General features: G+C 55.5%; 1 protein-coding gene across 2 annotated transcripts in view; it reads right to left on the bottom strand.

Annotated features, from left to right (window-relative positions):
* Positions 1–27523, bottom strand: part of LOC132813702 (extracellular matrix protein 2-like) — an 89215-nt gene that overhangs the window by 26468 nt on the left and 35224 nt on the right. The gene's annotated exons all lie outside the window — the stretch shown is intronic.

Raw genomic sequence — 27523 nt, 5'->3', positions numbered from 1 at the left:
AGTCAGACGGTCAATACTGAGGGAGTGGGTACTGTCAGAGGGTCAATACTGAGGGAGCGGTTACTGTCAGTGGGTCAATACTGAGGGAGTGGGCACTGTCAGAGGGTCAATACTGAGGGAGCGGGTAATGTCAGAGGGTGAATACGGAGGGAGCGGGCACTGTCAGTGGGTCAATACTGAGGGAGTGGGCACTGTCAGAGGGTCAATACTGAGGGAGAGGGCACTGTCCAACGGTCAATACTGAGGGAACAGGTACTATCAGAGGGTCAATACTGAGGGAGTGGGCACAGTCAGAGGGTCAATACTGAGGGAGTGGGCACTCACTGACGGTCAATACTGAGCGATGGGCACTGTCAGAGGGTCAATACTGAGGCAGTGGACACTCTCAGAGGGTCAGTACAGAGTGAATGGGCACTGTCAGAGGCTCAATACTGAGCGATGGGCACTGTCAGAGGGTCAATACTGAGGGAGTGGGGACTGTCACAGGGTCAATACTGAGGGAGAGGGCACTGTCAGAGGGTTAATACTGAGGGAGTGGGCACTGTCAGAGGGTTAATACTGAGGGGGTGGGTACTGTCAGAGGGTCAACACTGAGGGAGTGGGCACTGTCAGAGGGTCAATACTGAGAGAGTGGGCACTGTCACAGGGTCAATACTGAGGGAGCGGTCACTGTCGGAGGGAGTGGGCGCAGTCAGACGGTCAATAGTGAGGTAGCGGGCACTGTCAGACGGTCAATACTGAGGGATTGGGTACTGTCGGACGGTCAATACTGAGGGAGTAGGCACTGTCTGAACGTCAATACTGAGGGAGTGGGTACTGTCAGAGGGTCAATACTGAGGGAGTGGGTACTGTCAGAGGGTCAATACTGAGGGAGTGGGTACTGTCGGACGGTCAATACTGAGGGAGTAGGCACTGTCTGAACGTCAATACTGAGGGAGCGTGCACTGTCAGAGGGTCAATAGAGAGGGAGTGGGCACTGTCAGAGGGTCAATAGAGAGGGAGCAGGCACTGTCTGAACGTCAATACTGAGGGAGTGGGTACTGTCAGAGGGTCAGCGCTGAGGGAGCGGTCACTGTCGGAGGGTCAATACTGAGGGAGTGGGCACTGTCGGAGCGTCAATACTGAGGGAGTGGGCACTGTCAGAGGGTCAATACTGATGGAGCGGGTACTGTCAGAGGGTCAATACTGAGGGAGTGGGCACTGTCAGAGGGTCAATACTGATGGAGCGGGTACTGTCAGAGGGTCAATACTGAGGGAGTGGGCACTGTCAGAGGGTCAATACTGAGGGAACGGGTACTGTCAGAGGGTCAATACTGAGGGAGTGGGCACTGTCAGAGGGTCAATACTGAGGGAGCGGGTACTGTCAGAGGGTCAATACTGAGGGAGCGGGTACTGTCAGAGGGTCAATACTGAGGGAGTGGGCACTGTCAGAGGGTCAATACTGATGAAGCGGGCACTGTCAGAGGGTCAATACTGAGGGACCGGGTATATCAGAGGGTCAATACTGTGGAAGTGGGCACTGTCCGAGGGTCAATACTGAGGGAGCGGGTACTGTCAGAGGGTCAATACTGAGCGAGTGGGTACTGTCAGAGGGTCAATACTGATGGAGTGGGCACTGTCAGAGGGTCAATACTGATGGAGCGGGTACTGTCAGAGGGTCAATACTGAGGGAGCGGGTACTGTCAGAGGGTCAATACTGAGGGAGTGGGCACTGTCAGAGGGTCAATACTGAGGGAGCAGGTACTATCAGAGGGTCAATAATGAGGGAGTGGGCACTGTCCAACGGTGAATACTGAGGGAACAGGTACTATCAGAGGGTCAATAATGAGGGAGTGGGCACAGTCAGAGGGTCAATACTGAGGGAGTGGGCACTCACTGACGGTCAATACTGAGGGAGTGGGTACTGTCAGACGGTCAGCGCTGAGGGAGCGGTCACTGTCGGAGGGTCAATACTGAGGGAGAGGGCACTGTCAGAGGGTCAATACTGAGGGAGCAGGTACTGTCAGAGGTCAATAGTGTGGGAGCAGGTACTATCAGAGGGTCAATACTGAGGGAGTGGGTACAGTCAGAGGGTCAGTACAGAGTGAATGGGCACTGTCAGAGGGTCAATACTGAGCGATGGGCACTGTCAGAGGGTCAATACTGAGGGAGTGGGCACTCTCAGAGGGTCAGTACAGAGTGAATGGACACTGTCAGAGGGTCAATACTGAGCGATGGGCACTGTCAGAGGGTCAATACTGAGGGAGTGGGGACTCTCACAGGGTCAATACTGAGGGAGTGGGTACTGTCAGAGGGTCAGCGTTGAGGGAGCTGTCACAGTCGGAGGGAGCGGGCACTGTCACAGGGTCAATACTGAGGGAGTGAGCACTGTCAGAGGGTCAATACTGAGGGAGCGGGCACTGTCAGAGGGTCAATACTGAGGGAGGGAGCACTGTCACAGGGTCAATACTGAGGGAGTGGGCACTGTCAGAGGGTCAATACTGAGGGAGAGGGCACTGTCAGAGGGTTAATACTGAGGGGGAGGATACTGTCAGAGGGTCAGCGCTGAGGGAGTGGGCACTGTCGGTGGGAGTGGGCACAGTCGGACGGTCAATACTGAGGTAGTGGGCACTGTCAGAAGGTCAATACTGAGGGATTGGGTACTGTCGCAGCGTCAATACTGAGGGAGTAGGCACTGTCAGAGGGTCAATACTGAGGGAGCTGGTACTGTCAGAGGGTCAATACTGAGGGAGCGGGCACTGTCACGGGGTCAATACTGAGGGAGCTGGTACTGTCAGAGGGTCAATACTGAGGGCGTGGGTACTGTCAGAGGGTCAATACTGAGGGAGTGGGCACTGTCAGAGGGTCAATACTGAGGGAGCAGGTACTATCAGAGGGTCAATAATGAGGGAGTGGGCACTGTCCAACGGTGAATACTGAGGGAACAGGTACTATCAGAGGGTCAATAATGAGGGAGTGGGCACAGTCAGAGGGTCAATACTGAGGGAGTGGGCACTCACTGACGGTCAATACTGAGGGCGTGGGTAATGTCAGGGGGTCAATACTGAGGGAGCTGGTACTGTCAGAGGGTCAATGCTGAGGGCGTGGGTAATGTCAGAGGGTCAGCGCTGAGGGAGCGGGTACTGTCAGAGGGTCAATACTGAGGGAGCGGGTCCTGTCAGAGGGTCAATACTGAGGGAGTGGGCACTGTCAGAGGGTCAATACTGAGGGAGAGGGTACTGTCAGAGGGTCAATACTGAGGGAGTGGGTACTGTCGGACGGTCAATACTGAGGGAGTAGGCACTGTCTGAACGTCAATACTGAGGGAGTGTGCACTGTCAGAGGGTCAATAGAGAGGGAGTGGGCACTGTCAGAGGGTCAATAGAGAGGGAGCGGGCACTGTCTGAACGTCAATACTGAGGGAGTGTGCACTGTCGGAGCGTCAATACTGAGGGAGTGGGCACTGTCAGAGGGTCAATACTGAGGGCGTGGGTAATGTCAGAGGGTCAGCGCTGAGGGAGCGGGCACTGTCAGAGGGTCAATACTGATGGAGCGGGTACTGTCAGAGGGTCAATACTGAGGGAGTGGGCACTGTCAGAGCGTCAATACTGAGGGAGTGGGCACTGTCAGAGGGTCAATACTGAGGGAGTGGGCACTGTCGGAGCGTCAATACTGAGGGAGTGTGCACAGTCAGTGGGTCAATACTGAGGGAGTGGGCCCTGTCAGAGGGTCAATACTGAGGGCGTGGGTAATGTCAGAGGGTCAATACTGAGGGAGTGGGCACTGTCGTAGCGTCAATACTGAGGGAGTGGGCACTGTCAGAGGGTCAATACTGTGGGAGTGGGTACTATCAGAGGGTCAATACTGAGGGAGAGGGCACTGTCAGAGGGTCAATACTGAGGGAGCTGGTACTGTCAGAGGGTCAATACTGAGGGAGCGGGCACTGTCACGGGGTCAATGCTGAGAGCGTGGGTAATGTCAGAGGGTCAGCGCTGAGGGAGCGGGTACAGTCAGAGGGTCAATACTGAGGGAGCGGGTCCTGTCAGAGGGTCAATACTGAGGGAGTGGGCACTGTCAGAGGGTCAATACTGAGGGAGTGGGTACTGTCAGAGGGTCAATACTGAGGGAGCGGTCACTGTCAGAGGGTCAATACTGAGGGAGTGGGCACTGTTGGAGAGTCAATACTGAGGGAGTGGGTACTATCAGAGGGTCAATACTGAGGGAGTGGGCACTGTCAGAGGGTCAATACTGAGGGAGTGGGTACTGTCAGAGGGTCAATACTGAGGGAGCGGTCACTGTCAGAGGGTCAATACTGAGGGAGTGGGCACTGTTGGAGAGTCAATACTGAGGGAGTGGGTACTATCAGAGGGTCAATACTGAGGGAGTGGGCACAGTCAGAGGGTCAATACTGAGGGAGTGGGTACTATCAGAGGGTGAATACTGAGGGAGTGGGCACTGTCGGAGCGTCAATACTGAGGGAGTGGGCACTGTCAGTTGGTCAATACTGAGGGAGCGGGCACTGTCGGAGCGTCAATACTGAGGGAGTGGGCACTGTCGGAGCATCAATACTGATGGAGCGGGCACTGTCAGAGGGTCAATACTGATGGAGCGGGCACTGTCAGAGAGTCAATACTGAGGGAGCGGGCACTGTCAGAGGGTCAATCCTGAGGGATTGGGCATTATCGAAGCGTCAATACTGAGGGAGTGGGTACTATCAGAGGGTCAGTACTGATTGAGTGGGGACTGTCAGAGGGTCAATACTGAGGGAGTGGGCAATGTCCCAGGGTCAATACTGAGGGAGCGGGCACTGTCAGAGGGTCAATACTTTGGGAGCAGGCACTGTCAGGGGGTCAATACTGAGGGAGTGGGCACTGTCACAGGGTCAATACTGAGGGAGTGGGCACTGTCAGAAGGTCAATACTGAGGGAGAGGGCACTGTCAGAGGGTCAATACTGAGGGGGTGGGTACTGTCAGAGGGTTAGCGCTGAGGGAGCGGTCACTGTCGGAGGGAGTGGGTACAGTCAGACGGTCAATACTGAGGGAGTGGGTACTGTCAGAGGGTCAATACTGAGGGAGCGGGTACTGTCAGTGGGTCAATACTGAGGGAGTGGGCAATGTCCCAGGGTCAATACTGAGGGAGCGGGCACTGTCAGAGGGTCAATACTTTGGGAGCAGGCACTGTCAGGGGGTCAATACTGAGGGAGTGGGCACTGTCACAGGGTCAATACTGAGGGAGTGGGCACTGTCAGAAGGTCAATACTGAGGGAGAGGGCACTGTCAGAGGGTCAATACTGAGGGGGTGGGTACTGTCAGAGGGTTAGCGCTGAGGGAGCGGTCACTGTCGGAGGGAGTGGGTACAGTCAGACGGTCAATACTGAGGGAGTGGGTACTGTCAGAGGGTCAATACTGAGGGAGCGGGTACTGTCAGTGGGTCAATACTGAGGGAGTGGGCACTGTCAGTGGGTCAATACTGAGGGAGAGGGCACTGTCCAACGGTCAATACTGAGGGAACAGGTACTATCAGAGGGTCAATACTGAGGGAGTGGGCACAGTCAGAGGGTCAATACTGAGGGAGTGAGCACTCACTGACGGTCAATACTGAGCGATGGGCACTGTCAGAGGGTCAATACTGAGGCAGTGGACACTCTCAGAGGGTCAGTACAGAGTGAATGGGCACTGTCAGAGGCTCAATACTGAGCGATGGGCACTGTCAGAGGGTCAATACTGAGGGAGTGGGGACTGTCACAGGGTCAATACTGAGGGAGAGGGCACTGTCAGAGGGTTAATACTGAGGGAGTGGGCACTGTCAGAGGGTTAATACTGAGGGGGTGGGTACTGTCAGAGGGTCAACACTGAGGGAGTGGGCACTGTCAGAGGGTCAATACTGAGAGAGTGGGCACTGTCACAGGGTCAATACTGAGGGAGTGGGCACTGTCAGAGGGTTAATACTGAGGGGGTGGGTACTGTCAGAGGGTCAGCACTGAGGGAGCGGTCACTGTCGGAGGGAGTGGGCGCTGTCAGACGGTCAATAGTGAGGTAGCGGGCACTGTCAGACGGTCAATACTGAGGGATTGGGTACTGTCGGACGGTCAATACTGAGGGAGTAGGCACTGTCTGAACGTCAATACTGAGGGAGCGTGCACTGTCAGAGGGTCAATACTGAGGGAGTGGGTACTGTCGGACGGTCAATACTGAGGGAGTAGGCACTGTCTGAACGTCAATACTGAGGGAGCGTGCACTGTCAGAGGGTCAATAGAGAGGGAGTGGGCACTGTCAGAGGGTCAATAGAGAGGGAGCAGGCACTGTCTGAACGTCAATACTGAGGGAGTGGGTACTGTCAGAGGGTCAGCGCTGAGGGAGCGGTCACTGTCGGAGGGTCAATACTGAGGGAGTGGGCACTGTCGGAGCGTCAATACTGAGGGAGTGGGCACTGTCAGAGGGTCAATACTGATGGAGCGGGTACTGTCAGAGGGTCAATACTGAGGGAGTGGGCACTGTCAGAGGGTCAATACTGAGGGAACGGGTACTGTCAGAGGGTCAATACTGAGGGAGTGGGCACTGTCAGAGGGTCAATACTGAGGGAGCGGGTACTGTCAGAGGGTCAATACTGAGGGAGTGGGCACTGTCAGAGGGTCAATACTGATGAAGCGGGTACTGTCAGAGGGTCAATACTGAGGGACCGGGTATATCAGAGGGTCAATACTGTGGAAGTGGGCACTGTCCGAGGGTCAATACTGAGGGAGCGGGTACTGTCAGAGGGTCAATACTGAGCGAGTGGGTACTGTCAGAGGGTCAATACTGATGGAGTGGGCACTGTCAGAGGGTCAATACTGATGGAGCGGGTACTGTCAGAGGGTCAATACTGAGGGAGCGGGTACTGTCAGAGGGTCAATACTGAGGGAGTGGGCACTGTCAGAGGGTCAATACTGAGGGAGCAGGTACTATCAGAGGGTCAATAATGAGGGAGTGGGCACTGTCCAACGGTGAATACTGAGGGAACAGGTACTATCAGAGGGTCAATAATGAGGGAGTGGGCACAGTCAGAGGGTCAATACTGAGGGAGTGGGCACTCACTGACGGTCAATACTGAGGGAGTGGGTACTGTCAGACGGTCAGCGCTGAGGGAGCGGTCACTGTCGGAGGGTCAATACTGAGGGAGAGGGCACTGTCAGAGGGTCAATACTGAGGGAGCAGGTACTGTCAGAGGTCAATAGTGTGGGAGCAGGTACTATCAGAGGGTCAATACTGAGGGAGTGGGTACAGTCAGAGGGTCAATACTGAGGGAGTGGGCACTCACTGACGGTCAATACTGAGCGATGGGCACTGTCAGAGGGTCAATACTGAGGGAGTGGGCACTCTCAGAGGGTCAGTACAGAGTGAATGGGCACTGTCAGAGGGTCAATACTGAGCGATGGGCACTGTCAGAGGGTCAATACTGAGGGAGTGGGCACTCTCAGAGGGTCAGTACAGAGTGAATGGACACTGTCAGAGGGTCAATACTGAGCGATGGGCACTGTCAGAGGGTCAATACTGAGGGAGTGGGGACTCTCACAGGGTCAATACTGAGGGAGTGGGTACTGTCAGAGGGTCAGCGTTGAGGGAGCTGTCACAGTCGGAGGGAGCGGGCACTGTCACAGGGTCAATACTGAGGGAGTGAGCACTGTCGGAGCGTCAATACTGAGGGAGTGGGCACTGTCGGAGCATCAATACTGATGGAGCGGGCACTGTCAGAGGGTCAATACTGATGGAGCGGGCACTGTCAGAGAGTCAATACTGAGGGAGCGGGCACTGTCAGAGGGTCAATCCTGAGGGATTGGGCATTATCGAAGCGTCAATACTGAGGGAGTGGGTACTATCAGAGGGTCAGTACTGATTGAGTGGGGACTGTCAGAGGGTCAATACTGAGGGAGTGGGCAATGTCCCAGGGTCAATACTGAGGGAGCGGGCACTGTCAGAGAGTCAATACTTTGGGAGCAGGCACTGTCAGAAGGTCAATACTGAGGGAGAGGGCACTGTCAGAGGGTCAATACTGAGGGGGTGGGTACTGTCAGAGGGTTAGCGCTGAGGGAGCGGTCACTGTCGGAGGGAGTGGGTACAGTCAGACGGTCAATACTGAGGGAGTGGGTACTGTCAGAGGGTCAATACTGAGGGAGCGGGTACTGTCAGTGGGTCAATACTGAGGGAGTGGGCAATGTCCCAGGGTCAATACTGAGGGAGCGGGCACCGTCAGAGGGTCAATACTTTGGGAGCAGGCACTGTCAGGGGGTCAATACTGAGGGAGTGGGCACTGTCACAGGGTCAATACTGAGGGAGTGGGCACTGTCAGAAGGTCAATACTGAGGGAGAGGGCACTGTCAGAGGGTCAATACTGAGGGGGTGGGTACTGTCAGAGGGTTAGCGCTGAGGGAGCGGTCACTGTCGGAGGGAGTGGGTACTGTCAGAGGGTCAATACTGAGGGAGCGGGTACTGTCAGTGGGTCAATACTGAGGGAGCGGGTACTGTCAGTGGGTCAATACTGAGGGAGTGGGCACTGTCAGAGGGTCAATACTGAGGGAGCGGGTAATGTCAGAGGGTGAATACGGAGGGAGCGGGCACTGTCAGTGGGTCAATACTGAGGGAGTGGGCACTGTCAGTGGGTCAATACTGAGGGAGAGGGCACTGTCCAACGGTCAATACTGAGGGAACAGGTACTATCAGAGGGTCAATACTGAGGGAGTGGGCACAGTCAGAGGGTCAATACTGAGGGAGTGGGCACTCACTGACGGTCAATACTGAGCGATGGGCACTGTCAGAGGGTCAATACTGAGGCAGTGGACACTCTCAGAGGGTCAGTACAGAGTGAATGGGCACTGTCAGAGGCTCAATACTGAGCGATGGGCACTGTCAGAGGGTCAATACTGAGGGAGTGGGGACTGTCACAGGGTCAATACTGAGGGAGAGGGCACTGTCAGAGGGTTAATACTGAGGGAGTGGGCACTGTCAGAGGGTTAATACTGAGGGGGTGGGTACTGTCAGAGGGTCAACACTGAGGGAGTGGGCACTGTCAGAGGGTCAATACTGAGAGAGTGGGCACTGTCACAGGGTCAATACTGAGGGAGTGGGCACTGTCAGAGGGTTAACACTGAGGGGGTGGGTACTGTCAGAGGGTCAGCACTGAGGGAGCGGTCACTGTCGGAGGGAGTGGGTACTGTCAGAGGGTCAATACTGAGGGAGTGGGTACTGTCAGAGGGTCAATACTGAGGGAGTGGGTACTGTCGGACGGTCAATACTGAGGGAGTGGGCACTGTCTGAACGTCAATACTGAGGGAGCGTGCACTGTCAGAGGGTCAATAGAGAGGGAGTGGGCACTGTCAGAGGGTCAATAGAGAGGGAGCAGGCACTGTCTGAACGTCAATACTGAGGGAGTGGGTACTGTCAGAGGGTCAGCGCTGAGGGAGCGGTCACTGTCGGAGGGTCAATACTGAGGGAGTGGGCACTGTCGGAGCGTCAATACTGAGGGAGTGGGCACTGTCAGAGGGTCAATACTGATGGAGCGGGTACTGTCAGAGGGTCAATACTGAGGGAGTGGGCACTGTCAGAGGGTCAATACTGATGGAGCGGGTACTGTCAGAGGGTCAATACTGAGGGAGTGGGCACTGTCAGAGGGTCAATACTGAGGGAACGGGTACTGTCAGAGGGTCAATACTGAGGGAGTGGGCACTGTCAGAGGGTCAATACTGAGGGAGCGGGTACTGTCAGAGGGTCAATACTGAGGGAGTGGGCACTGTCAGAGGGTCAATACTGATGAAGCGGGTACTGTCAGAGGGTCAATACTGAGGGACCGGGTATATCAGAGGGTCAATACTGTGGAAGTGGGCACTGTCCGAGGGTCAATACTGAGGGAGCGGGTACTGTCAGAGGGTCAATACTGAGCGAGTGGGTACTGTCAGAGGGTCAATACTGATGGAGTGGGCACTGTCAGAGGGTCAATACTGATGGAGCGGGTACTGTCAGAGGGTCAATACTGAGGGAGCGGGTACTGTCAGAGGGTCAATACTGAGGGAGTGGGCACTGTCAGAGGGTCAATACTGAGGGAGCAGGTACTATCAGAGGGTCAATAATGAGGGAGTGGGCACTGTCCAACGGTGAATACTGAGGGAACAGGTACTATCAGAGGGTCAATAATGAGGGAGTGGGCACAGTCAGAGGGTCAATACTGAGGGAGTGGGCACTCACTGACGGTCAATACTGAGGGAGTGGGTACTGTCAGACGGTCAGCGCTGAGGGAGCGGTCACTGTCGGAGGGTCAATACTGAGGGAGCAGGTACTGTCAGAGGTCAATAGTGTGGGAGCAGGTACTATCAGAGGGTCAATACTGAGGGAGTGGGTACAGTCAGGGGGTCAATACTGAGGGAGTGGGCACTGTCACAGGGTCAATACTGAGGGAGTGGGCACTGTCAGAAGGTCAATACTGAGGGAGAGGGCACTGTCAGAGGGTCAATACTGAGGGGGTGGGTACTGTCAGAGGGTTAGCGCTGAGGGAGCGGTCACTGTCGGAGGGAGTGGGTACTGTCAGAGGGTCAATACTGAGGGAGCGGGTACTGTCAGTGGGTCAATACTGAGGGAGCGGGTACTGTCAGTGGGTCAATACTGAGGGAGTGGGCACTGTCAGAGGGTCAATACTGAGGGAGCGGGTAATGTCAGAGGGTGAATACGGAGGGAGCGGGCACTGTCAGTGGGTCAATACTGAGGGAGTGGGCACTGTCAGTGGGTCAATACTGAGGGAGAGGACACTGTCCAACGGTCAATACTGAGGGAACAGGTACTATCAGAGGGTCAATACTGAGGGAGTGGGCACAGTCAGAGGGTCAATACTGAGGGAGTGGGCACTCACTGACGGTCAATACTGAGCGATGGGCACTGTCAGAGGGTCAATACTGAGGCAGTGGACACTCTCAGAGGGTCAGTACAGAGTGAATGGGCACTGTCAGAGGCTCAATACTGAGCGATGGGCACTGTCAGAGGGTCAATACTGAGGGAGTGGGGACTGTCACAGGGTCAATACTGAGGGAGAGGGCACTGTCAGAGGGTTAATACTGAGGGAGTGGGCACTGTCAGAGGGTTAATACTGAGGGGGTGGGTACTGTCAGAGGGTCAACACTGAGGGAGTGGGCACTGTCAGAGGGTCAATACTGAGAGAGTGGGCACTGTCACAGGGTCAATACTGAGGGAGTGGGCACTGTCAGAGGGTTAACACTGAGGGGGTGGGTACTGTCAGAGGGTCAGCACTGAGGGAGCGGTCACTGTCGGAGGGAGTGGGCGCAGTCAGACGGTCAATAGTGAGGTAGCGGGCACTGTCAGACGGTCAATACTGAGGGATTGGGTACTGTCGGACGGTCAATACTGAGGGAGTAGGCACTGTCTGAACGTCAATACTGAGGGAGTGGGTACTGTCAGAGGGTCAATACTGAGGGAGTGGGTACTGTCGGACGGTGAATACTGAGGGAGTGGGCACTGTCTGAACGTCAATACTGAGGGAGCGTGCACTGTCAGAGGGTCAATAGAGAGGGAGTGGGCACTGTCAGAGGGTCAATAGAGAGGGAGCAGGCACTGTCTGAACGTCAATACTGAGGGAGTGGGTACTGTCAGAGGGTCAGCGCTGAGGGAGCGGTCACTGTCGGAGGGTCAATACTGAGGGAGTGGGCACTGTCGGAGCGTCAATACTGAGGGAGTGGGCACTGTCAGAGGGTCAATACTGATGGAGCGGGTACTGTCAGAGGGTCAATACTGAGGGAGTGGGCACTGTCAGAGGGTCAATACTGATGGAGCGGGTACTGTCAGAGGGTCAATACTGAGGGAGTGGGCACTGTCAGAGGGTCAATACTGAGGGAGCGGGTACTGTCAGAGGGTCAATACTGAGGGAGTGGGCACTGTCAGAGGGTCAATACTGATGAAGCGGGTACTGTCAGAGGGTCAATACTGAGGGACCGGGTATATCAGAGGGTCAATACTGTGGAAGTGGGCACTGTCCGAGGGTCAATACTGAGGGAGCGGGTACTGTCAGAGGGTCAATACTGAGCGAGTGGGTACTGTCAGAGGGTCAATACTGAGGGAGTGGGCACTGTCAGAGGGTCAATACTGATGGAGCGGGTACTGTCAGAGGGTCAATACTGAGGGAGCGGGTACTGTCAGAGGGTCAATACTGAGGGAGTGGGCACTGTCAGAGGGTCAATACTGAGGGAGCAGGTACTATCAGAGGGTCAATAATGAGGGAGTGGGCACTGTCCAACGGTGAATACTGAGGGAACAGGTACTATCAGAGGGTCAATAATGAGGGAGTGGGCACAGTCAGAGGGTCAATACTGAGGGAGTGGGCACTCACTGACGGTCAATACTGAGGGAGTGGGTACTGTCAGACGGTCAGCGCTGAGGGAGCGGTCACTGTCGGAGGGTCAATACTGAGGGAGCAGGTACTGTCAGAGGTCAATAGTGTGGGAGCAGGTACTATCAGAGGGTCAATACTGAGGGAGTGGGTACAGTCAGAGGGTCAATACTGAGGGAGTGGGCACTCACTGACGGTCAATACTGAGCGATGGGCACTGTCAGAGGGTCAATACTGAGGGAGTGGGCACTCTCAGAGGGTCAGTACAGAGTGAATGGGCACTGTCAGAGGGTCAATACTGAGCGATGGGCACTGTCAGAGGGTCAATACTGAGGGAGTGGGCACTCTCAGAGGGTCAGTACAGAGTGAATGGACACTGTCAGAGGGTCAATACTGAGCGATGGGCACTGTCAGAGGGTCAATACTGAGGGAGTGGGGACTCTCACAGGGTCAATACTGAGGGAGTGGGTACTGTCAGAGGGTCAGCGTTGAGGGAGCTGTCACAGTCGGAGGGAGCGGGCACTGTCACAGGGTCAATACTGAGGGAGTGAGCACTGTCAGAGGGTCAATACTGAGGGAGCGGGCACTGTCAGAGGGTCAATACTGAGGGAGGGAGCACTGTCACAGGGTCAATACTGAGGGAGTGGGCACTGTCAGAGGGTCAATACTGAGGGAGAGGGCACTGTCAGAGGGTTAATACTGAGGGGGAGGATACTGTCAGAGGGTCAGCGCTGAGGGAGTGGGCACTGTCGGAGGGAGTGGGCACAGTCGGACGGTCAATACTGAGGTAGTGGGCACTGTCAGAAGGTCAATACTGAGGGATTGGGTACTGTCGCAGCGTCAATACTGAGGGAGTAGGCACTGTCAGAGGGTCAATACTGAGGGCGTGGGTAATGTCAGAGGGTCAGCGCTGAGGGAGCGGGCACTGTCAGAGGGTCAATACTGATGGAGCGGGTACTGTCAGAGGGTCAATACTGAGGGAGTGGGCACTGTCAGAGCGTCAATACTGAGGGAGTGGGCACTGTCAGAGGGTCAATACTGAGGGAGTGGGCACTGTCAGAGGGTCAATACTGAGGGAGTGGGCACTGTCGGAGCGTCAATACTGAGGGAGTGTGCACAGTCAGTGGGTCAATACTGAGGGAGTGGGCCCTGTCAGAGGGTCAATACTGAGGGCGTGGGTAATGTCAGAGGGTCAATACTGAGGGAGTGGGCACTGTCGTAGCGTCAATACTGAGGGAGTGGGCCCTGTCAGAGGGTCAATACTGAGGGCGTGGGTAATGTCAGAGGGTCAATACTGAGGGAGTGGGCACTGTCGTAGCGTCAATACTGAGGGAGTGGGCACTGTCAGAGGGTCAATACTGTGGGAGTGGGTACTATCAGAGGGTCAATACTGAGGGAGAGGGCACTGTCAGAGGGTCAATACTGAGGGAGCCGGTACTATCAGAGGGTCAATAATGAGGGAGTGGGCACTCACTGACGGTCAATACTGAGGGAATAGGTACTATCAGAGGGTCAATACTGAGGGAGTGGGCACAGTCAGAGGGTCAATACTGAGGGAGTGGGCACTCACTGACGGTCAATACTGAGCGATGGGCACTGTCAGAAGGTCAATACTGAGGCAGTGGGCACTCTCAGAGGGTCAGTACAGAGTGAATGGGCACTGTCAGAGGGTCAATACTGAGCGATGGGCACTGTCAGAGGGTCAATACTGAGGGAGTGGGGACTCTCACAGGGTCAATACTGAGGGAGTGGGTACTGTCAGAGGGTCAGCGTTGAGGGAGCTGTCACAGTCGGAGGGAGCGGGCACTGTCACAGGGTCAATACTGAGGGAGTGAGCACTGTCACAGGGTCAATACTGAGGGAGCGGGCACAGTCAGAGGGTCAATACTGAGGAAGTGGGCACTGTCCAAGGGTCAATACTCAGGAAGCGGGCACTGTCAGAGGGTCAATACTGAGGGAGAGGGCACTGTCAGGGGGTCAATACAGAGGGAGCTGGTACTGTCAGAGGGTCAATACTGAGGGAGCGGGCACTGTCAGGGGGTCAATACTGAGGGAGCTGGTACTGTCAGAGGGTCAATACTGAGGGCCTGGGTAGTGTCAGGGGGTCAATACTGAGGAAGCTGGTACTGTCAAGGGGTCAATACTGAGGGAGCTGGTACTGTCAGAGGGTCAATGCTGAGGGCGTGGGTAATGTCAGAGGGTCAGCGCTGAGGGAGTGGGTACTGTCAGAGGGTCAATACTGATGGAGCGGGTACTGTCAGAGGGTCAATACTGAGGGAGTGGGCACTGTCAGAGGGTCAATACTGAGGGAGTGGGTACTGTCAGAGGGTCAATAGAGAGGGAGCGGGCACTGTCTGAACGTCAATACTGAGGGAGTGTGCACTGTCGGAGCGTCAATACTGAGGGAGTGGGCACTGTCAGTGGGTCAATACTGAGGGCGTGGTTAATGTCAGAGGGTCAGCGCTGAGGGAGTGGGCACTGTCAGAGCGTCAAAACTGAGGGAGTGGGCACTGTCAGAGGGTCAATACTGAGGGAGTGGGCACTGTCGGAGCGTCAATACTGAGGGAGTGTGCACAGTCAGTGGGTCAATACTGAGGGAGTGGGCCCTGTCAGAGGGTCAATACTGAGGGCGTGGGTAATGTCAGAGGGTCAATACTGAGGGAGTGGGCACTGTCGGAGCGTCAATACTGAGGGAGTGGGCACTGTCAGAGGGTCAATACTGTGGGAGTGTGTACTATCAGAGGGTCAATACTGAGGGAGTGGGTACTATCAGAGGGTCAATACTGAGGGAGAGGGCACTGTCCAACGGTCAATACTGAGGGAACAGGTACTATAACGGTCAATACTGCGGGAGTGGGCACTCTCAGAGGGTCAGTACAGAGTGAATGGGCACTGTCACAGGGTCAATACTGAGGGAGTGGGCACTGTCAGAGGGTCAATACTGAGGGAGTGGGGACTCTCACAGGGTCAATACTGAGGGAGTGGGCACTGTCAAAGGGTCAATACTGAGGGAGAGGGCACTGTCAGAGGGTTAATACTGAGGGGGTGGATACTGTCAGAGGGTCAGCGCTGAGGGAGTGGGCACTGTCGGAGGGAGTGGGCACAGTCAGACGGTCAAAACTGAGGTAGTGGGCACTGTCAGAAGGTCAATACTGAGGGATTGGGTACTGTCGGAGCGTCAATAATGAGGGAGTGGGCACTGTCAGAGGGTCAATACTGAGGGAGTAGGCACTGTCAGAGGGTCAATACTGAGGAAGTGGGCACTGTCCAAGGGTCAATACTGAGGAAGTGGGCACTGTCCAAGGGTCAATACTCAGGAAGCGGGCACTGTCAGAGGGTCAATACTGAGGGAGAGGGCACTGTCAGGGGGTCAATGCTGAGGGCGTGGGTAATGTCAGAGGGTCAGCGCTGAGGGAGCGGGTACTGTCAGAGGGTCAATACTGAGGTAGTGGGCACTGTCAGAGGGTCAATACTGAGGGATTGGGTACTGTCGGAGCGTCAATAATGAGGGAGTGGGCACTGTCAGAGGGTCAATACTGAGGGAGCGGGCACAGTCAGAGGGTCAATACTGAGGAAGTGGGCACTGTCCAAGGGTCAATACTCAGGAAGCGGGCACTGTCAGAGCGTCAATACTGAGGGAGTGGGCACTGTCAGAGTGTCAATACTGAGGGAGTGGGCACTGTCGGAGCGTCAATACTGAGGGAGTGTGCACAGTCAATGGGTCAATACTGAGGGAGTGGGCCCTGTCAGAGGGTCAATACTGAGGGCGTGAGTAATGTCAGAGGGTCAATACTGAGGGAGTGGGAACTGTCGGAGCGTCAATACTGAGGGAGTGGGCACTGTCAGAGGGTCAATACTGTGGGAGTGGGTACTATCAGAGGGTCAATACTGAGGGAGAGGGCACTGTCAGAGGGTCAATACTGAGGGAGCCGGTACTATCAGAGGGTCAATAATGAGGGAGTGGGCACTGTCCAACGGTCAATACTGAGGGAACAGGTACTATCAGAGGGTCAATACTGAGGGAGTGGCACAGTCAGAGGGTCAATACTGAGGGAGTGGGCACTCACTGACGGTCAATACTGAGCGATGGGCAATGTCAGAAGGTCAATACTGAGGCAGTGGGCACTCTCAGAGGGTCAGTACAGAGTGAATGGGCACTGTCAGAGGGTCAATACTGAGCGATGGGCACTGTCAGAGGGTCAATACTGAGGGAGTGGGGACTCTCACAGGGTCAATACTGAGGGAGTGGGTACTGTCAGAGGGTCAGCGTTGAGGGAGCTGTCACAGTCGGAGGGAGCGGGCACTGTCACAGGGTCAAGACTGAGGGAGTGAGCACTGTCACAGGGTCAATACTGAGGGAGAGGGCACTGTAAGAGGGTCAATACTGAGGGAGTGAGCACTGTCAGAGGGTCAATACTGAGGGAGTGAGCACTGTCAGAGGGTCAATACTGAGGGCGTGGTTAATGTCAGAGGGTCAGCGCTGAGGGAGTGGGCACTGTCAGAGCGTCAAAACTGAGGGAGTGGGCACTGTCAGAGGGTCAATACTGAGGGAGTGGGCACTGTCGGAGCGTCAATACTGAGGGAGTGTGCACAGTCAGTGGGTCAATACTGAGGGAGTGGGCCCTGTCAGAGGGTCAATACTGAGGGCGTGGGTAATGTCAGAGGGTCAATACTGAGGGAGTGGGCACTGTCGGAGCGTCAATACTGAGGGAGTGGGCACTGTCAGAGGGTCAATACTGTGGGAGTGGGTACTATCAGAGGGTCAATACTGAGGGAGAGGGCACTGTCCAACGGTCAATACTGAGGGAACAGGTACTATAAGAGGGTCAATACTGCGGGAGTGGGCACAGTCAGAGGGTCAGTACAGAGTGAATGGGCACTGTCAGAGGGTCAATACTGAGCGATGGGCACTGTCAGAGGGTCAATACTGAGGGAGTGGGGACTCTCACAGGGTCAATACTGAGGGAGTGGGTACTGTCAGAGGGTCAGCGTTGAGGGAGCTGTCACAGTCGGAGGGAGCGGGCACTGTCACAGGGTCAATACTGAGGGAGTGAGCACTGTCAGAGGGTCAATACTGAGGGAGAGGGCACTGTCAGAGGGTTAATACTGAGGGAGTGGGCACTGTCACAGGGTCAATACTGAGGGAGTGGGCACTGTCAGAGGGTCAATACTGAGGGAGTGGGCACTGTCACAGGGTCAATACTGAGGGAGTGGGCACTGTCAGAGGGTCAATACTGAGGGAGAGGGCACTGTCAGAGGGTTAATACTGAGGGGGTGGATACTGTCAGAGGGTCAGCGCTGAGGGAGTGGGCACTGTCGGAGGGAGTGGGCACAGTCAGACGGTCAAAACTGAGGTAGTGGGCACTGTCAGAAGGTCAATACTGAGGGATTGGGTACTGTCGGAGCGTCAATAATGAGGGAGTGGGCACTGTCAGAGGGTCAATACTGAGGAAGTGGACACTGTCCAAGGGTCAATACTCAGGAAGTGGGCACTGTCCAAGGGTCAATACTCAGGAAGCGGGCACTGTCAGAGGGTCAATACTGAGGGAGAGGGCACTGTCAGGGGGTCAATACTGAGGGAGCTGGTACTGTCAGAGGGTCAATACTGAGGGAGCGGGCACTGTCAGGGGGTCAATACTGAGGGAGCTGGTACTGTCAGAGGGTCAATACTGAGGGAGTGGGTACTGTCAGAGGGTCAGCGTTGAGGGAGCTGTCACAGTCGGAGGGAGCGGGCACTGTCACAGGGTCAAGACTGAGGGAGTGAGCACTGTCACAGGGTCAATACTGAGGGAGAGGGCACTGTAAGAGGGTCAATACTGAGGGAGTGAGCACTGTCAGAGGGTCAATACTGAGGGAGTGAGCACTGTCAGAGGGTCAATACTGAGGGCGTGGTTAATGTCAGAGGGTCAGCGCTGAGGGAGTGGGCACTGTCAGAGCGTCAAAACTGAGGGAGTGGGCACTGTCAGAGGGTCAATACTGAGGGAGTGGGCACTGTCGGAGCGTCAATACTGAGGGAGTGTGCACAGTCAGTGGGTCAATACTGAGGGAGTGGGCCCTGTCAGAGGGTCAATACTGAGGGCGTGGGTAATGTCAGAGGGTCAATACTGAGGGAGTGGGCACTGTCGGAGCGTCAATACTGAGGGAGTGGGCACTGTCAGAGGGTCAATACTGTGGGAGTGGGTACTATCAGAGGGTCAATACTGAGGGAGAGGGCACTGTCCAACGGTCAATACTGAGGGAACAGGTACTATAAGAGGGTCAATACTGCGGGAGTGGGCACAGTCAGAGGGTCAGTACAGAGTGAATGGGCACTGTCAGAGGGTCAATACTGAGCGATGGGCACTGTCAGAGGGTCAATACTGAGGGAGTGGGGACTCTCACAGGGTCAATACTGAGGGAGTGGGTACTGTCAGAGGGTCAGCGTTGAGGGAGCTGTCACAGTCGGAGGGAGCGGGCACTGTCACAGGGTCAATACTGAGGGAGTGAGCACTGTCAGAGGGTCAATACTGAGGGAGAGGGCACTGTCAGAGGGTTAATACTGAGGGAGTGGGCACTGTCACAGGGTCAATACTGAGGGAGTGGGCACTGTCAGAGGGTCAATACTGAGGGAGTGGGCACTGTCACAGGGTCAATACTGAGGGAGTGGGCACTGTCAGAGGGTCAATACTGAGGGAGAGGGCACTGTCAGAGGGTTAATACTGAGGGGGTGGATACTGTCAGAGGGTCAGCGCTGAGGGAGTGGGCACTGTCGGAGGGAGTGGGCACAGTCAGACGGTCAAAACTGAGGTAGTGGGCACTGTCAGAAGGTCAATACTGAGGGATTGGGTACTGTCGGAGCGTCAATAATGAGGGAGTGGGCACTGTCAGAGGGTCAATACTGAGGAAGTGGACACTGTCCAAGGGTCAATACTCAGGAAGTGGGCACTGTCCAAGGGTCAATACTCAGGAAGCGGGCACTGTCAGAGGGTCAATACTGAGGGAGAGGGCACTGTCAGGGGGTCAATACTGAGGGAGCTGGTACTGTCAGAGGGTCAATACTGAGGGAGCGGGCACTGTCAGGGGGTCAATACTGAGGGAGCTGGTACTGTCAGAGGGTCAATACTGAGGGCGTGGGTAAAGTCAGGGGGTCAATACTGAGGGAGCTGGTACTGTCAGAGGGTCAATGCTGAGGGCGTGGGTAATGTCAGAGGGTCAGCGCTGAGGCAGCGGGTACTGTCAGAGGGTCAATACTGAGGGAGCGGGTACTGTCAGAGGGTCAATACTGAGGTAGTGGGCACTGTCAGAAGGTCAATACTGAGGGATTGGGTACTGTCGGAGCGTCAATAATGAGGGAGTGGGCACTGTCAGAGGGTCAATACTGAGGGAGTAGGCACTCTCAGAGGGTCAGTACAGAGTGAATGGGCACTGTCAGAGGGTCAATACTGAGCGATGGGCACTGTCAGAGGGTCAATACTGAGGGAGTGGGCACTCTCAGAGGGTCAGTACAGAGTGAATGGACACTGTCAGAGGGTCAATACTGAGCGATGGGCACTGTCAGAGGGTCAGCGTTGAGGGAGCTGTCACAGTCGGAGGGAGCGGGCACTGTCACAGGGTCAATACTGAGGGAGTGAGCACTGTCAGAGGGTCAATACTGAGGGAGCGGGCACTGTCAGAGGGTCAATACTGAGGGAGGGAGCACTGTCACAGGGTCAATACTGAGGGAGTGGGCACTGTCAGAGGGTCAATACTGAGGGAGAGGGCACTGTCAGAGGGTTAATACTGAGGGGGAGGATACTGTCAGAGGGTCAGCGCTGAGGGAGTGGGCACTGTCGGAGGGAGTGGGCACAGTCGGACGGTCAATACTGAGGTAGTGGGCACTGTCAGAAGGTCAATACTGAGGGATTGGGTACTGTCGCAGCGTCAATACTGAGGGAGTAGGCACTGTCAGAGGGTCAATACTGAGGGAGCTGGTACTGTCAGAGGGTCAATACTGAGGGAGCGGGCACTGTCACGGGGTCAATACTGAGGGAGCTGGTACTGTCAGAGGGTCAATACTGAGGGCATGGGTACTGTCAGAGGGTCAATACTGAGGGAGTGGGCACTGTCAGAGGGTCAATACTGAGGGAGCAGGTACTATCAGAGGGTCAATAATGAGGGAGTGGGCACTGTCCAACGGTGAATACTGAGGGAACAGGTACTATCAGAGGGTCAATAATGAGGGAGTGGGCACAGTCAGAGGGTCAATACTGAGGGAGTGGGCACTCACTGACGGTCAATACTGAGGGCGTGGGTAATGTCAGGGGGTCAATACTGAGGGAGCTGGTACTGTCAGAGGGTCAATGCTGAGGGCGTGGGTAATGTCAGAGGGTCAGCGCTGAGGGAGCGGGTACTGTCAGAGGGTCAATACTGAGGGAGCGGGTACTGTCAGAGGGTCAATACTGAGGGAGTGGGCACTGTCAGAGGGTCAATACTGAGGGAGTGGGTACTGTCAGAGGGTCAATACTGAGGGAGTGGGTACTGTCGGACGGTCAATACTGAGGGAGTAGGCACTGTCTGAACGTCAATACTGAGGGAGTGTGCACTGTCAGAGGGTCAATACTGAGGGAGTGGGCACTGTCAGAGGGTCAATAGAGAGGGAGCGGGCACTGTCTGAACGTCAATACTGAGGGAGTGCGCACTGTCGGAGCGTCAATACTGAGGGAGTGGGTACTGTCAGAGGGTCAATAGAGAGGGAGCGGGCACTGTCTGAACGTCAATACTGAGGGAGTGTGCACTGTCGGAGCGTCAATACTGAGGGAGTGGGCACTGTCAGTGGGTCAATACTGAGGGCGTGGTTAATGTCAGAGGGTCAGCGCTGAGGGAGTGGGCACTGTCAGAGCGTCAAAACTGAGGGAGTGGGCACTGTCAGAGGGTCAATACTGAGGGAGTGGGCACTGTCGGAGCGTCAATACTGAGGGAGTGGGCACTGTCCAACGGTCAATACTGAGGGAACAGGTACTATAAGAGGGTCAATACTGCGGGAGTGGGCACAGTCAGAGGGTCAGTACAGAGTGAATGGGCACTGTCAGAGGGTCAATACTGAGCGATGGGCACTGTCAGAGGGTCAATACTGAGGGAGTGGGGACTCTCACAGGGTCAATACTGAGGGAGTGGGTACTGTCAGAGGGTCAGCGTTGAGGGAGCTGTCACAGTCGGAGGGAGCGGGCACTGTCACAGGGTCAATACTGAGGGAGTGAGCACTGTCAGAGGGTCAATACTGAGGGAGAGGGCACTGTCAGAGGGTTAATACTGAGGGAGTGGGCACTGTCACAGGGTCAATACTGAGGGAGTGGGCACTGTCAGAGGGTCAATACTGAGGGAGTGGGCACTGTCACAGGGTCAATACTGAGGGAGTGGGCACTGTCAGAGGGTCAATACTGAGGGAGAGGGCACTGTCAGAGGGTTAATACTGAGGGGGTGGATACTGTCAGAGGGTCAGCGCTGAGGGAGTGGGCACTGTCGGAGGGAGTGGGCACAGTCAGACGGTCAAAACTGAGGTAGTGGGCACTGTCAGAAGGTCAATACTGAGGGACTGGGTACTGTCGGAGCGTCAATAATGAGGGAGTGGGCACTGTCAGAGGGTCAATACTGAGGAAGTGGACACTGTCCAAGGGTCAATACTCAGGAAGTGGGCACTGTCCAAGGGTCAATACTCAGGAAGCGGGCACTGTCAGAGGGTCAATACTGAGGGAGAGGGCACTGTCAGGGGGTCAATACTGAGGGAGCTGGTACTGTCAGAGGGTCAATACTGAGGGAGCGGGCACTGTCAGGGGGTCAATACTGAGGGAGCTGGTACTGTCAGAGGGTCAATACTGAGGGCGTGGGTAATGTCAGGGGGTCAATACTGAGGGAGCTGGTACTGTCAGAGGGTCAATGCTGAGGGCGTGGGTAATGTCAGAGGGTCAGCGCTGAGGGAGTGGGCACTGTCAGAGCGTCAAAACTGAGGGAGTGGGCACTGTCAGAGGGTCAATACTGAGGGAGTGTGCACTGTCGGAGCGTCAATACTGAGGGAGTGGGCACTGTCAGTGGGTCAATACTGAGGGCGTGGTTAATGTCAGAGGGTCAGCGCTGAGGGAGTGGGCACTGTCAGAGCGTCAAAACTGAGGGAGTGGGCACTGTCAGAGGGTCAATACTGAGGGAGTGGGCACTGTCGGAGCGTCAATACTGAGGGAGTGTGCACAGTCAGTGGGTCAATACTGAGGGAGTGGGCCCTGTCAGAGGGTCAATACTGAGGGCGTGGGTAATGTCAGAGGGTCAATACTGAGGGAGTGGGCACTGTCGGAGCGTCAATACTGAGGGAGAGGGCACTGTCAGAGGGTCAATACTGTGGGAGTGTGTACTATCAGAGGGTCAATACTGAGGGAGTGGGTACTATCAGAGGGTCAATACTGAGGGAGAGGGCACTGTCCAACGGTCAATACTGAGGGAACAGGTACTATAACGGTCAATACTGCGGGAGTGGGCACTCTCAGAGGGTCAGTACAGAGTGAATGGGCACTGTCAGAGGGTCAATACTGAGCGATGGGCACTGTCAGAGGGTCAATACTGAGGGAGTGGGGACTCTCACAGGGTCAATACGGAGGGAGTGGGTACTGTCAGAGGGTCAGCGTTGAGGGAGCTGTCACTGTCGGAGGGAGCGGGCACTGTCACAGGGTCAATACTGAGGGAGTGAGCACTGTCAGAGGGTCAATACTGAGGGAGAGGGCACTGTCAGAGGGTTAATACTGAGGGAGTGGGCACTGTCACAGGGTCAATACTGAGGGAGTGGGCACTGTCAGAGGGTCAATACTGAGGGAGTGGGCACTGTCACAGGGTCAATACTGAGGGAGTGGGCACTGTCAGAGGGTCAATACTGAGGGAGAGGGCACTGTCAGAGGGTTAATACTGAGGGGGTGGATACTGTCAGAGGGTCAGCGCTGAGGGAGTGGGCACAGTCAGACGGTCAAAACTGAGGTAGTGGGCACTGTCAGAAGGTCAATACTGAGGGATTGGGTACTGTCGGAGCGTCAATAATGAGGGAGTGGGCACTGTCAGAGGGTCAATACTGAGGGAGTAGGCACTGTCAGAGGGTCAATACTGAGGAAGTGGGCACTGTCCAAGGGTCAATACTGAGGAAGTGGGCACTGTCCAAGGGTCAATACTCAGGAAGCGGGCACTGCCAGAGGGTCAATACTGAGGGAGAGGGCACTGTCAGGGGGTCAATACTGAGGGAGCTGGTACTGTCAGAGGGTCAATACTGAGGGAGCGGGCACTGTCAGGGGGTCAATACTGAGGGAGCTGGTACTGTCAGAGGGTCAATACTGAGGGCGTGGGTAATGTCAGGGGGTCAATACTGAGGGAGCTGGTACTGTCAGAGGGTCAATGCTGAGGGCGTGGGTAATGTCAGAGGGTCAGCGCTGAGGGAGCGGGTACTGTCAGAGGGTCAATACTGAGGGAGCGGGTACTGTCAGAGGGTCAATACTGAGGGAGTGGGCACTGTCAGAAGGTCAATACTGAGGGATTGGGTACTGTCGGAGCGTCAATAATGAGGGAGTGGGCACTGTCAGAGGGTCAATACTGAGGGAGTAGGCACTGTCAGAGGGTCAATACTGAGGGAGCGGGCACAGTCAGAGGGTCAATACTGAGGAAGTGGGCACTGTCCAAGGGTCAACACTGAGGAAGTGGGCACTGTCCAAGGGTCAATACTCAGGAAGCGGGCACTGTCAGAGGGTCAATACTGAGGGAGAGGGCACTGTCAGGGGGTCAATACTGAGGGAGCTGGTACTGTCAGAGGGTCAATACTGAGGGAGTGGGCACTGTCGGGGGTCAATACTGAGGGAGCTGGTACTGTCAGAGGGTCAATACTGAGGGCCTGGGTAATGTCAGGGGGTCAATACTGAGGGAGCTGGTACTGTCAGAGGGTCAATGCTGAGGGCGTGGGTAATGTCAGAGGGTCAGCGCTGAGGGAGCGGGTACTGTCAGAGGGTCAATACTGAGGGAGCGGGTACTGTCAGAGGGTCAATACTGAGGGAGTGGGCACTGTCAGAGGGTCAATACTGAGGGAGTGGGTACTGTCAGAGGGTCAATACTGAGGGAGTGGGTACTGTCGGACGGTCAATACTGAGGGAGTAGGCACTGTCTGAACGTCAATAGTGAGGGAGTGTGCACTGTCAGAGGGTCAATAGAGAGGGAGCGGGCACTGTCTGAACGTCAATACTGAGGGAGTGTGCACTGTCGGAGCGTCAATACTGAGGGAGTGGGCACTGTCAGAGGGTCAATACTGATGGAGCGGGTACTGTCAGAGGGTCAATACTGAGGGAGTGGGCACTGTCAGAGCGTCAATACTGAGGGAGTGGGCACTGTCAGAGGGTCAATACTGAGGGAGTGGGCACTGTCGGAGCGTCAATACTGAGGGAGTGTGCACAGTCAATGGGTCAATACTGAGGGAGTGGGCCCTGTCAGAGGGTCAATACTGAGGGCGTGGGTAATGTCAGAGGGTCAATACTGAGGGAGTGGGAACTGTCGGAGCGTCAATACTGAGGGAGTGGGCACTGTCAGAGGGTCAATACTGTGGGAGTGAGTACTATCAGAGGGTCAATACTGAGGGAGAGGGCACTGTCAGAGGGTCAATACTGAGGGAGCCGGTACTATCAGAGGGTCAATAATGAGGGAGTGGGCACTGTCCAACGGTCAATACTGAGGGAACAGGTACTATCAGAGGGTCAATACTGAGGGAGTGGGTACAGTCAGAGGGTCAATACTGAGGGAGTGGGCACTCACTGACGGTCAATACTGAGCGATGGGCAATGTCAGAAGGTCAATACTGAGGCAGTGGGCACTCTCAGAGGGTCAGTACAGAGTGAATGGGCACTGTCAGAGGGTCAATACTGAGCGATGGGCACTGTCAGAGGGTCAATACTGAGGGAGTGGGGACTCTCACAGGGTCAATACTGAGGGAGTGGGTACTGTCAGAGGGTCAGCGCTGAGGGAGCTGTCACAGTCGGAGGGAGCGGGCACTGTCACAGGGTCAAGACTGAGGGAGTGAGCACTGTCACAGGGTCAATACTGAGGGAGAGGGCACTGTAAGAGGGTCAATACTGAGGGAGTGAGCACTGTCAGAGGGTCAATACTGAGGGAGTGAGCACTGTCAGAGGGTCAATACTGAGGGCGTGGTTAATGTCAGAGGGTCAGCGCTGAGGGAGTGGGCACTGTCAGAGCGTCAAAACTGAGGGAGTGGGCACTGTCAGAGGGTCAATACTGAGGGAGTGGGCACTGTCGGAGCGTCAATACTGAGGGAGTGTGCACAGTCAGTGGGTCAATACTGAGGGAGTGGGCCCTGTCAGAGGGTCAATACTGAGGGCGTGGGTAATGTCAGAGGGTCAATACTGAGGGAGTGGGCACTGTCGGAGCGTCAATACTGAGGGAGTGGGCACTGTCAGAGGGTCAATACTGTGGGAGTGGGTACTATCAGAGGGTCAATACTGAGGGAGAGGGCACTGTCCAACGGTCAATACTGAGGGAACAGGTACTATAAGAGGGTCAATACTGCGGGAGTGGGCACAGTCAGAGGGTCAGTACAGAGTGAATGGGCACTGTCAGAGGGTCAATACTGAGCGATGGGCACTGTCAGAGGGTCAATACTGAAAGAGTGGGGACTCTCACAGGGTCAATACTGAGGGAGTGGGTACTGTCAGAGGGTCAGCGTTGAGGGAGCTGTCACAGTCGGAGGGAGCGGGCACTGTCACAGGGTCAATACTGAGGGAGTGAGCACTGTCAGAGGGTCAATACTGAGGGAGAGGGCACTGTCAGAGGGTTAATACTGAGGGAGTGGGCACTGTCACAGGGTCAATACTGAGGGAGTGGGCACTGTCAGAGGGTCAATACTGAGGGAGTGGGCAATGTCACAGGGTCAATACTGAGGGAGTGGGCACTGTCAGAGGGTCAATACTGAGGGAGAGGGCACTGTCAGAGGGTTAATACTGAGGGGGTGGATACTGTCAGAGGGTCAGCGCTGAGGGAGTGGGCACTGTCGGAGGGAGTGGGCACAGTCAGACGGTCAAAACTGAGGTAGTGGGCACTGTCAGAAGGTCAATACTGAGGGATTGGGTACTGTCGGAGCGTCAATAATGAGGGAGTGGGCACTGTCAGAGGGTCAATACTGAGGGAGTAGGCACTGTCAGAGGGTCAATACTGAGGAAGTGGACACTGTCCAAGGGTCAATACTCAGGAAGTGGGCACTGTCCAAGGGTCAATACTCAGGAAGCGGGCACTGTCAGAGGGTCAATACTGAGGGAGAGGGCACTGTCAGGGGGTCAATACTGAGGGAGCTGGTACTGTCAGAGGGTCAATACTGAGGGAGCGGGCACTGTCAGGGGGTCAATACTGAGGGAGCTGGTACTGTCAGAGGGTCAATACTGAGGGCGTGGGTAATGTCAGGGGGTCAATACTGAGGGAGCTGGTACTGTCAGAGGGTCAATGCTGAGGGCATGGGTAATGTCAGAGGGTCAGCGCTGAGGGAGTGGGCACTGTCGGAGGGAGTGTGCACTGTCAGAGGGTCAATAGTGAGGGAGTGTGCACTGTCGGAGCGTCAATACTGAGGGAGTGGGCACTGTCAGAGTGTCAATACTGAGGTAGTGGGCACTGTAAGAAGGTCAATACTGAGGGATTGGGTACTGTCGGAGCGTCAATAATGAGGGAGTGGGCACTGTCAGAGGGTCAATACTGAGGGAGTAGGCACTATCAGAGGGTCAATACTGAGGGAGCGGGCACAGTCAGAGGGTCAATACTGAGGAAGTGGGCACTGTCCAAGGGTCAATACTCAGGAAGCGGGCACTGTCAGAGGGTCAATACTGAGGGAGAGGGCACTGTCAGGGGGTCAATACTGAGGGAGCTGGTACTGTCAGAGGGTCAATACTGAGGGAGCGGGCACTGTCGGGGGTCAATACTGAGGGAGCTGGTACTGTCAGAGGGTCAATGCTGAGGGCGTGGGTAATGTCAGAGGGTCAGCGCTGAGGGAGCGGGTACTGTCAGAGGGTCAATACTGAGGGAGTGGGCACTGTCAGAGGGTCAATACTGAGGGAGTGGGTACTGTCGGACGGTCAATACTGAGGGAGTAGGCACTGTCTGAACGTCAATAGTGAGGGAGTGTGCACTGTCAGAGGGTCAATAGAGAGGGAGTGGGCACTG

Source organism: Hemiscyllium ocellatum, unplaced genomic scaffold (assembly GCF_020745735.1).
Source record: "Hemiscyllium ocellatum isolate sHemOce1 unplaced genomic scaffold, sHemOce1.pat.X.cur. scaffold_441_pat_ctg1, whole genome shotgun sequence".
Taxonomy (NCBI): domain Eukaryota; kingdom Metazoa; phylum Chordata; class Chondrichthyes; order Orectolobiformes; family Hemiscylliidae; genus Hemiscyllium; species Hemiscyllium ocellatum.
Note: the sequence above shows the minus strand (reverse complement) of the source record. Positions and strands in the feature narration are given on the sequence as shown.